Raw genomic sequence first — 10,577 nt, 5'->3', positions numbered from 1 at the left:
ATTGTATGTTAGTTTAATCTTAGTTATAAACATCTCAACTTGTTATTGTCTTAGCATTGAGTGATAGCCATACCATTGTTGCATAAGTGCATAATCTTAAGTTAACTAAAATGAGTCTCTGTGGGAACGCATCTGATTTATATCTTATACTACTTGCGAATGTGTATACTTGCGTGTAAATTTTAGCGCGTGTTTTCGATTTTGGGCACCGCTGTCGGGGACTCGGTGTTAATTTTAGTTTATGTGCTTGACATAAATGGTCGTTAAATTTCACTAAATCGGATTCTTTTACTTTCACGGTTTACTTGTTTGTGTTTCAGGTACTCATTACAATGGGAGATCCAACAGCACCAATAAAAGCGTTGATGAATTTTTCTCAACTCAAGATCAATGACATTCAATCTAGCATTGTCAGGCCAGCGATCACAGCTAATACCTTTGAAATCAAGCCTGGCACGATTCAGATGGTACAAAATTCAATCTAGTTTTGGGGTTCTCCAACGGAAGATCCTAATATGCATATTAGGGATTTCATCGAGATCTGTGACACCTTCAAGTTCAACAATGTTTCTGAAGATGCTGTAAAGCTGGGACTTTTCCCTTTTTCTCTGAGGGATAAAGCTAAGTGCTGGTTACACTCTCTACCAGCAGGTTCTATCACTACTTGGGAGGATCTTGCTCAGAAGTTTCTTACTAAATTCTTCCCTATGGCGAAGACAGTTGCACTCAGGAATGCTCTTATTCAATTTGTGCAGAAATTGGGAGAAACTCTATGTGAAGCTTGGGATCACTACAAGGATATGCTTAGGAAGTGTCCCCATCATGGCATGTCTGATTGGATGATCATCAATTGTTTTTACAATGGTTTGGGAGCACAGTCTAGACCCATGCTTGATGCAGCATCAGGTGAAGCATTTTGGGCAAAGAGCTATGAGGAAGCTTATGATCTAATTGAACTGATGGCTTTTAACGAATATCAGTATCCAACTCAGGAATTGCCACAGGGCAAGGTAGCAGGAGTTCTAGAAATGGATACAGCTACGGCTATCACTGCTCAACTAAAGGCGTTGTCTATAAAGATCGATTCTCTGGCTATCTATGGTGTTAATCAGATAACCAGTGTTTGTGAGATGTGTGTAGGTTCGCATGTGACGGAGCAATGCGCTATATCTAGTGAATCAGCTCAGTCTTGTAAGCAACTTTCAGAGATCGCAGCAACCCATTCCAGACACTTATCATCCTGACAACTGGAATCATCCTAACTTCAGCTGGAGCAATAATTAGAATGCGATGTAACCTCCATTCTAGAAGTTTGGAAACAAGCAATTCAATCCTCCTGGTTTTCAGCATCAATTTGCACCAAGACAACAACTCCAAATTCAACAACAAACTTATGGTATAGGTCAATCTTCGAATGAAAAATCTGAATTGGAGGAGTTGAGGCTTATGTGCAAAAACCAGGCTCTTATATGCTAAAGCCAGGTTATTTCTATCAAGACTCTGGAGAACCAAATAGGGCAAATTGCTAACGCCATATTGAATCGACTACCAGGAATGCTTTCTAGTGATACAGAAGCCAATCCAGGCAAGAGGGAAGTTAACGAAAAGGTGAACGCCATCACCTTGAGATCCGGAAAGGTCACAAGCCCCCAAATTCAACAAGATGAAGAGTCTAAAAATTCTGTCGAGAATGCAGGTGCATCTGCACCCTTGCCAATTCCATAAAATAAGATTATAGTTGAAAAAGTGGTGTAGAAGGATGCCGAGGTGGAATCAAGGAAGAAAACTGTGGAACATACTCCTCCTGAGGGTAATACAGGGGAGAAACAGATCTATCTTCCACCTCCTTTTCCTAAGAGGCTTCAGAAGCAGAAGTTGGATAAGCAATTTGCTAAGTTTCTGGAGGTGTTCAATAAACTTCACATCAACATACCTTTCGCTGAAGCTCTTGAACAGATGCCTAGCTATGTGAAGTTTATGAAAGGTATTCTCTCTCAAAAAGTGAAATTCGATGACTTAGAGACCGTTGCTCTTACGGAGGAATGCAATCCAGTTCTGCAACAGAAATTGCTTCTGAAGTGTGGCGCCCCAAAACTCGGGGTCAGGAGTCTCAGAGGCCACGCCATCTAAACTCTTACAACCACACACTCACACTACAACATATAAATACTCACGCTTCACGACCCCACACTTATCACACACACACTTACAGCTTATTGTCTTGGAAATGAACCATTCATAACTAGAGTAATTTCAACCATCAAGTGATAATTATTATAACCTAAAAGTGATTTAGTCTTGCCGGAGAGTAACCTTTAAGTAAGGCTAGTCCGCCGGCCAAATATACGTTTCTTATTTCTTACCTTACATAAGTCATACTTATAAATAAGTCGAACTAAAAATAACTGAAAACTAATCCAGCTTGTTCTGACTACCTGTGGTACAGCACCAAACAATCTACGGAATAGCTGGCCATTTCCTACCCGTTTCTTGGCTGTGGTTCTCATGGCAGGCATCTTGATTCACTGTTGTGTTGTGTCAGTTTAAGAAAACAAGTGTGAGCTATAATGCCCATCATAATAAAGTACAGTATGAAAATGACTGTATGATAACATCATATATGATAATTATGTTTTATTCGAAAATAGTTTTCCTTGGTGATACACACCTTCTTATAAAAACAACTCTTTAAGGGATTTTATTATCCTGCGAATACCTTAATAGTAATCCCAGCACCTAGGCTTGGGTTACGGTATTGCATCTCAATTCCAATTGGAAGAATTAGGACACTCGTTGGAGCCACCGTATATGATGATCAGTCGTAATACGATAATAGTAACCTTTTCTACTAGTAGAAGGACGACACCTTCGTATCCCGGTTATCACCCTTGTCGCATTCAGGCTATGTATCCCATTTTTGGGAATACACATACTTCACAAGTTCATGAGTACACTGAGTATCTTCGCCTGCGGTACCTTTGGTAGTCCATCTAGCACACATAGTACCAGAGTCTACCCCTCCCTTATCCTTTAAAAGAATTCTATCAATCTCGAGAACTCGAACCACATCGCAGCTCCCCAAGCGTTTTGCTTGTTGATAGAAATAGGTTATCTCTCTAAGATATAAGTGTATATATGTATATACGTACTTCCGAGATTTTTGGAGGAAGTACTAAGGATGTGAGTTGACCGTTGTCAATAGCTAATTAAATAAGGGGACAAAGTTTCTCCTTGAAACTATATTCAAAATATTAAATAAGTCGGGATAATATTCACCGATGATCTGAAATTATTCGAATGATATTCCGAAATCAGGAAGTATATCTTAAATCAAGATCTATGATTTTTAAATCAATAATAAACCCTTTAAGAATAATAATTAATCAAATAATAGTCGATAAATAATTAAACCTCGAATGAGTTTACTCTTTAAAAGAATATTTAAAATAATATTCCTCAACTAGTTTGTGTCTACATAATTAATAATCTATAATGATTAATCGGGTTTGAAATAAATAATCGTTAGAGTATACTACTCCCATAATAAAGGAATAAGTATATAGTATTTATTATTTAAACCATTAAATATAGTTGAGGTAATATGATCGTTGGGAGATCGCTTTAATAAAAGTTCGAGATATTTTAATGTTTCGTAAGTGGACGATGAGTCCCTTTAAAACGTACTATTATGGACTTATAATCGCCCTATAATATTACCGGAATGATTCCCGGGTTTTCATCTTAAAGTCTCGACCGACTCTCGGTCTTATAATTATACGTCACGCTTAAAGCGGAATTAAATATTTCACGATATATACGTATCGAACAACATCGCTATATTATGCGAAAATTCAACAACTACGTATCATGGCAAGCATGGTATTTATGCAATGATAGTAAAACAATTCTTTCATAACACAACAGTAAAATGGAGTTGGGTTCGTAAACTTTCCTGGGTATCTCGAGGTGGAGGATGCTCTAGATTCCGCTCGGAAATCTATAACCATAAACACAATTTACTTCGTTAGGTCCCGTTCTAATTTACGGCGACTCGCACTCATGTGCTACTTATTATGCATCCTCTCAACTTATACTACCCTTATTATTCCTTTAAGTCATTATTCACATTATGGTCACTTCATTCTTCTAAGTATCTTAGGTTCATTCTCATTATCGTCGTCGGCTCCGCTTACGGATTCTTACGGCTTCTACTCGCGCGGTCTCGGCTCCGATATTTTTATAAAATTGAGAAATCATTATTTTTACTTGAAATTTTTATGGAAGTTAGGAAACTCAATATTTTACTCTCTTTAAAAATTTCATGATTTATGAACACTTTTAAGTCGATCCTTTATATTTTCAAAGTTCGTGATTCGTAGCAGTTTTTGTCGCGTAAATCATTTTTAGTAAAACGACCATAACTTTTGATCCGTAAATCGGAATCAAGCGATTCAAGTGCCTAAACGATCCTTATAACATTTTCTATCCTAAACAGGTATTATTCTTCAAGAAACTACAGTTTACAACTTCGGGACTTTCTGCAGAAAATTAAAGTTACGATTTGTTGGTTTTAACGGAGTTACGTTTACGATCGGGGTTTCGTTTACGCCCTAACTCTTAGCACACCCACCAACAATCATCATATCATCACCAACACACAAACTCCTCTCAATAACATCATGTTCTTAAGGCAACAATAATCAACCTTAATCTTCTTAACTTAAACACCAAAATTTCATCAATACCACTAATTGAACTAAGTTTACTACCACATACTAAATGGATCTTAAAATGAATCTTAAATAAAGTTGGGCCAAAGATTTTTACCTTTCTTGAAATCTTGAGATGTGTTTTTGAGGATGGTGGAGGCTTGGAAGTGCTTGGTATAATTTTTAGAACCTAAAACCACCATTGAAATCAAGAAACCAAAGAGAGGTTATTATTCATACTATTCACTAGTGAGTTTTTTGATTTTATTTCCATCACTTATCCACGAGGTATAGTGGAGGATGTCTTGGTCAAGGTGGAAAAACTCATCTTCCATGCTGATTTTGTAATTCTGGATTTTGAGAAAGATAAGAAGATTCCCATCATCTTGGGAAGACCATTCTTGGCTACAGGTCGAACTATGATCGATGTGTAAAAAGGAGATCTTATGATGAAAGTTCAAGATCAGAAGGTCACTTTTAATGTGTTCAAGGCAATAAAGTTACCCACGGATAAAGAGCAGTGCTTTAAAGTAGAGCGGGTTGACTCTGTCGTGAATTCGGAGATTGAGCAATTGCCAAAGTCAGATACCTTAGAGAGATCCTTAATAGGGGAATCAGTTATTGAAGATAAAGGAGCAGAGCAACTGCAGGTTTTGAATGCACCTCCGTGGAAGAGGAAGTTGGATATGCCATTCGATTCTCTTGGGTTAGCAGAGCTGAAAATTTCTCATGAGCGTCTCGAGCCGTCTATTGAAGAAGTTCCCACACTTGGGCTCAAACCGCTGCCAGATCATTTGAGTTATGCATTTTTAGGTGCACCCCATGACAAGGGCTGGGGATATATTTATAACACCCCCAGATCCGGGGTCAGGGATCCGGGTCGTCACGGTTCTTCTTTCCACAATATCACCTCACTTAATTAATAATAATAACCTTATGCTGTGACCCCACACTAACACACACCACAACCCGTTATAGTCTCAGAGATGAAATTGAAATAAGTACAAGTCTTTGAATCCACAATTTAAAATTATTACAACCCAAAATAATTACTTGATAATTTACAGTTAATTGCCATTATCTGCCACAAGTTATAATTATACATAATTGATTCTCAAAAATAGAATGCCTGATCTACCAATAGATCTACCTCTGCAGCTATAGCAGCCACAACATCATCGGGAAGACGCGGGACGCTTCCCACGCGCTTGCGCTGGGTCTGCTGGAGTCTGGCCATCTTTCCTAACTGTTGTTGTGTGATGAAGAAATAAAGCAAGAGTGAGCCTTACAGCTCGCAAGATAATATATAGTGATAACAATAATATAAGTATCTAAATGGATACTTACTAGAATCTTTTATCGTGAGTAAGATAATTACTAGTATATACTTACTAGTATATGAACCTTCTCATAGTACTCATGAAAGTCTTGGTCAAAAGAAATGAACCAAGTTTGATATCCTAATGCGATGAAGTCGCAAAATATTCAGTATATATACATATATACTTTTCAAAATATTGGAAGTCCTCTTCCATGCATAATATACACAAAATCCCAGTGTATAACTGTATATATAAAAAAATATCGTTGCAAGGTGATCTCATATATCTAACCTTGTCTCAACGTTTTTCTGAAAATCTTTGTCATTCATAAGACAATTATTAACTAGATATAAGTTTAAAAGATGAAGTTACAAGATACCCCAATATACTTATATCTTTCCCAAATACTACTTGAACTACCACCGTTCAAGTTATAATCAGTTTCAAAAGTTCATCACATAGATGAGACTACAAGACAAGATTTGAATAGATTCCATCTTTAAAATATCATTAAAGGAAATGAAGTTATGACATACTTCATTAAGTTCTGATATATATATATATATATATATATATATCCACATATACATCTTCCTTTATACATTTCCTGAAAATATCTGTCATGTTAAGTTTGAACAGAGTTTGAAACATCCAATGAATTTTGGAAAGGAAAAGAATTTTGGCATAAACCAGATATCTTGCTGATCAGGCAAAGATACCAATAAGTAACCTTTTCTACTAGTAGATGGATGAATCCCCCACCGGTCATCACCCTGACCACATAAGGACCTTGTGCTGGACCGCCACCCGGCCTCTTACGCGTTGATGGACTGCCACCCAGCCACTTACACAATAATAGACCGTACCCCGGCCTGTCGCTTATGCCGACTCAATTAGATGGGCTTACTTCCCGAACATTGGGCAAGTAATCAATTCATTTACGAAAGCTGCAACCTCGTTGCGAATATAAAATACACCACAGAGCCGGATTCCCCAGGTTTTGAGCGAGTATTTAAATCCCCTTAAAAAGGAAGATCTTAAATATAAAAATGAGTTTTGGGATCCGCCCTAACTTTAAAAATCATTTTGAAGACTCGAAAACACTTTATAGAGTGTTTGGAGTAAAGCTGATTTAATGAAGTAAATCAGTCCCCAGAATATTTAGAAAATGACTGAATATTATTATTTAAATAATATTCCCATAAAGAATAATCTTTATAAAAATAATTGAAGTAGAAGTATTAAAACTTATACTTGAAACGAGTATTAAATAACCAAAGATATACTTATATGAAAGTATTATCTTTATTTGAATAATCGAAAATAAGTTTGATTATTGACACCTTATTCTTTAATAAAATAAAGAATATACCTCAGCAAATAATCGGAGTCATAGATCCTCAAATGAATATTCAAATAATATTCATTAAATAATATAAACTGAGTCATAAGCCTTCGAATGAATATTCAAATAATATTCAATAAATAATATAAAAGAGTCATAAGCCCTCGAATGAATATTCAATAATAAAATAAAGTTAAAGTTATCGAATAAACCTTATTCGATTAATAGTTTGGAAAACTATAACCATATATATATATATATAAATATATATATATATATATATATAAATATATATATATATATATATATATCCATATCCATATATACAAAATCTACTCGGGATCCTCGACTCCCGGTTTTAGAAAATATTTTCACCTTTGGGTCCCTATACTAAGGGTATATGCAAGTTACCGATATCCTCTAGCATAGGTATTATCAACTGAACCAACAGATATATATTTCAAGAATATGAAACAGGCATGCATATATACCATATCACATGCTACAATATATCGCAAGAATTTGCTAAATAACCAATATGCATTTATCGCAAGATCATGCAAATACATATATTCATCACAACAACAGTTATAACGGGTAGAAAACTTGCCTGAGCGACTTGGGGTGATAAAAGGCTCGGGACGAGTCTGGTAACCTATAAACAACAAGTAAGTTGGAATTAAACCAAAATCACTTGTAAATCTATACTTTAACTAACTTAGACTCTAACGCTTGTTTTGCGCTCACTGATTCGCTTAAGTCACTCGGGTACCCTCGGCTCCACCATTTTTAATAATTTAACCTTTACGAGTTTTAAAGCGATTCCTTCGCGAGTGTCTTACCAACTGCCTAACACACTTACCATAAATGTTTCATACATTAATTAACCCTTTTTGATCTTTAACCTATGTTTCAAAGTAAGGCGAGGGGAAAAGTTTCGTTCGCGAAACGCCGTTACTTGAAACGGTCGTTTCTCCTAAACCGTGCATCGGAATCGAACGAACTACATATCAAAACGAAGCTCGTAACATGAGCTATCTAGAAATGGCAATGGTAATAATCTAGCAGTGAGTTCAAGGGTTCTGATCTTAAGAACAAAAACAGTCTACGGTAAATCGGGCATTACGACGGCTATGTTTACGCGATTACCCAATTTTAAACAACTCCAAATCATCTCACAATCAACCCACAATCACAACCCAATCCAAACTCCATCCATACTTTATCATAACAGCCCCCACAACTTAACATTAACAATTTATACTATTCTTTATCATGAATTTAAACTACACTTAAGTTCATTAATCAACAACCAAGATTTACAACTCCAAAAACATCCCAAAACCCACTAATCTCTACATACACAACCATCAAGCCTCTCATGAACTATAATACTCATATTATGCTCTTAACATTCAATAACAAAGCTTGGTTAAGAGATTATACCTTCCTTGAAGCTTTTTAACACAACACAAGAGCTTTGAATGCCTAAAGAACCTTGATCCTTGCTTGTATAACCTTAATCTTTCATAAAAATTCAAGAAAACTAAAGTTATTTCTTGAAGGTTACTATTCACCATCTTCTTCCTTGATTTATTGGAAGAGATTGTGAATGAATTAGGAGCTTAAACTTATAGCATATCCATATCTATGTACAAGGAACCTTAGATAATTACCTTGTGATTTAACAATGCTTGGAACTTGATTTTTGATTTTTCTTCCTTTGAAAAAGATGAAAAGCCGAGAGCAAGATGATGAGAATGAAATGATTTTGTGTTTTTTGATTTGTTTGGCTTAGCTTGGTTGTTTTTTTGTTTTGTTTTTGGTTAATGACCAATTTAACCTTGATTTTGTGTGGTTATAAACTAACCACATCTCCTTCCCTTTATGTCATGCTTATGTCATGCTCATGATGTCATCCTCCCCCCTTTATCCTCTCCTTATTGGTTGGATGACCTCATTATCCCTAACCTTCTTGATTAACCTCCTAATTGTTTGCCTAATGACCGCTGATCTGTTATACGGTTCGCTTAACTTTCGTTTTCGTTTATCGTTTGAGGGATCATACCCGGGATCTTATTACTTAGGTTCCCTTAACCTTTCTCAATATATTATATTCCTTTTATGATCCTCTCCTATAATCCTTTAATTTAAATCCTTTTTATCCTGTTACCTTTTTCTCAATTCTTTCCGTATCTAGTGGATTTCCGGGAAAAATCCAAGTGTTCGGAATTGGATTCTGACGATCTTTACATACACTTATATACTACATAGAGTACTAATAATATCCCATAAGATCAATAACAGAACCCCTACATAGCGTGGCATGAAAAGTTTTTTCATTCAGCAAAAACACTATTCATAAGGGTTTCAAAAATTTTCAAAAATTGGGGTTATTACAGTCTCCCCTCCTTAAAAGGATTCCGTCCCGGAATCAGATAGAAATGAATAGGGATACTTTCTTAGTATTGCACTTTCTAACTCTCAAGTCAATTTTCCCACATTGTGGTTCTACCATCAAACTCATACTAGTTTGATAACCCTTCTCCTAAGCACTCGTTCCTTTTCACTCTATAACCCTTCCTGGTTGCTCCATATAGGTTACGTCTGGTTGCATGTCTATGCGCTCATATGCCTCTATTTATCTGGCATCTGAATTACACTTCCTTAACATTGATACGTGGAACACGCTATGAACTTACTACATGTTCGGGGGTAGGGCTAGCTCATATGCTAACTTCCCAAACGTCTTAATATATCCAAGGGTCCAACAATTTGTGGACTTAGCTTTCCTTTCTTTCCGAACCTCATCAATCCTTTCCAAGGGATACCTATAACATTTCTAGGTCCCCTATTTCATACTCTTTGTCCTTTCGAGTCAAATCAACATACCTCTTATGTCCATCTTGGGTTACTACCAGCCGTCCTCTGATTAGATCTATTATATCCATGGCCCTTTGGGCTACTGCGGGTCCGAGCATCTTGCGCTCTACAACTTCATCCTAACATAAGGGAGATCGACATTGTCTTCCATCAAGGATCTCATAAGGCGACATCTCGATAATGACATATGATCTATTGTCGTAAGAAAACTTAATCCGTGTTAAGTGATCATTCCAATTTCTTTCAAGTCTATTGCACAGACTCTCATTATAGCTTCTAGCATTATAGCTTTTGCTTCTTAATACCCATTCTTTTCCA

General features: G+C 36.3%; 1 non-coding gene across 1 annotated transcript; it reads right to left on the bottom strand.

The window, feature by feature from the left end:
- Positions 1-722: 722 nt before the first annotated feature.
- On the bottom strand, positions 723-829 carry LOC141694690 (small nucleolar RNA R71). The gene has a single exon (XR_012563976.1). It is a non-coding gene; the product is annotated as a small nucleolar RNA R71 (small nucleolar RNA).
- Positions 830-10,577: the final 9,748 nt, after the last annotated feature.

Source organism: Apium graveolens, chromosome 10 (genome assembly GCF_009905375.1).
Source record: "Apium graveolens cultivar Ventura chromosome 10, ASM990537v1, whole genome shotgun sequence".
Taxonomy (NCBI): domain Eukaryota; kingdom Viridiplantae; phylum Streptophyta; class Magnoliopsida; order Apiales; family Apiaceae; genus Apium; species Apium graveolens.
The sequence above is the reverse complement of the archived record's forward strand: the minus strand, read 5'-3'. Positions and strand labels throughout refer to the sequence as shown.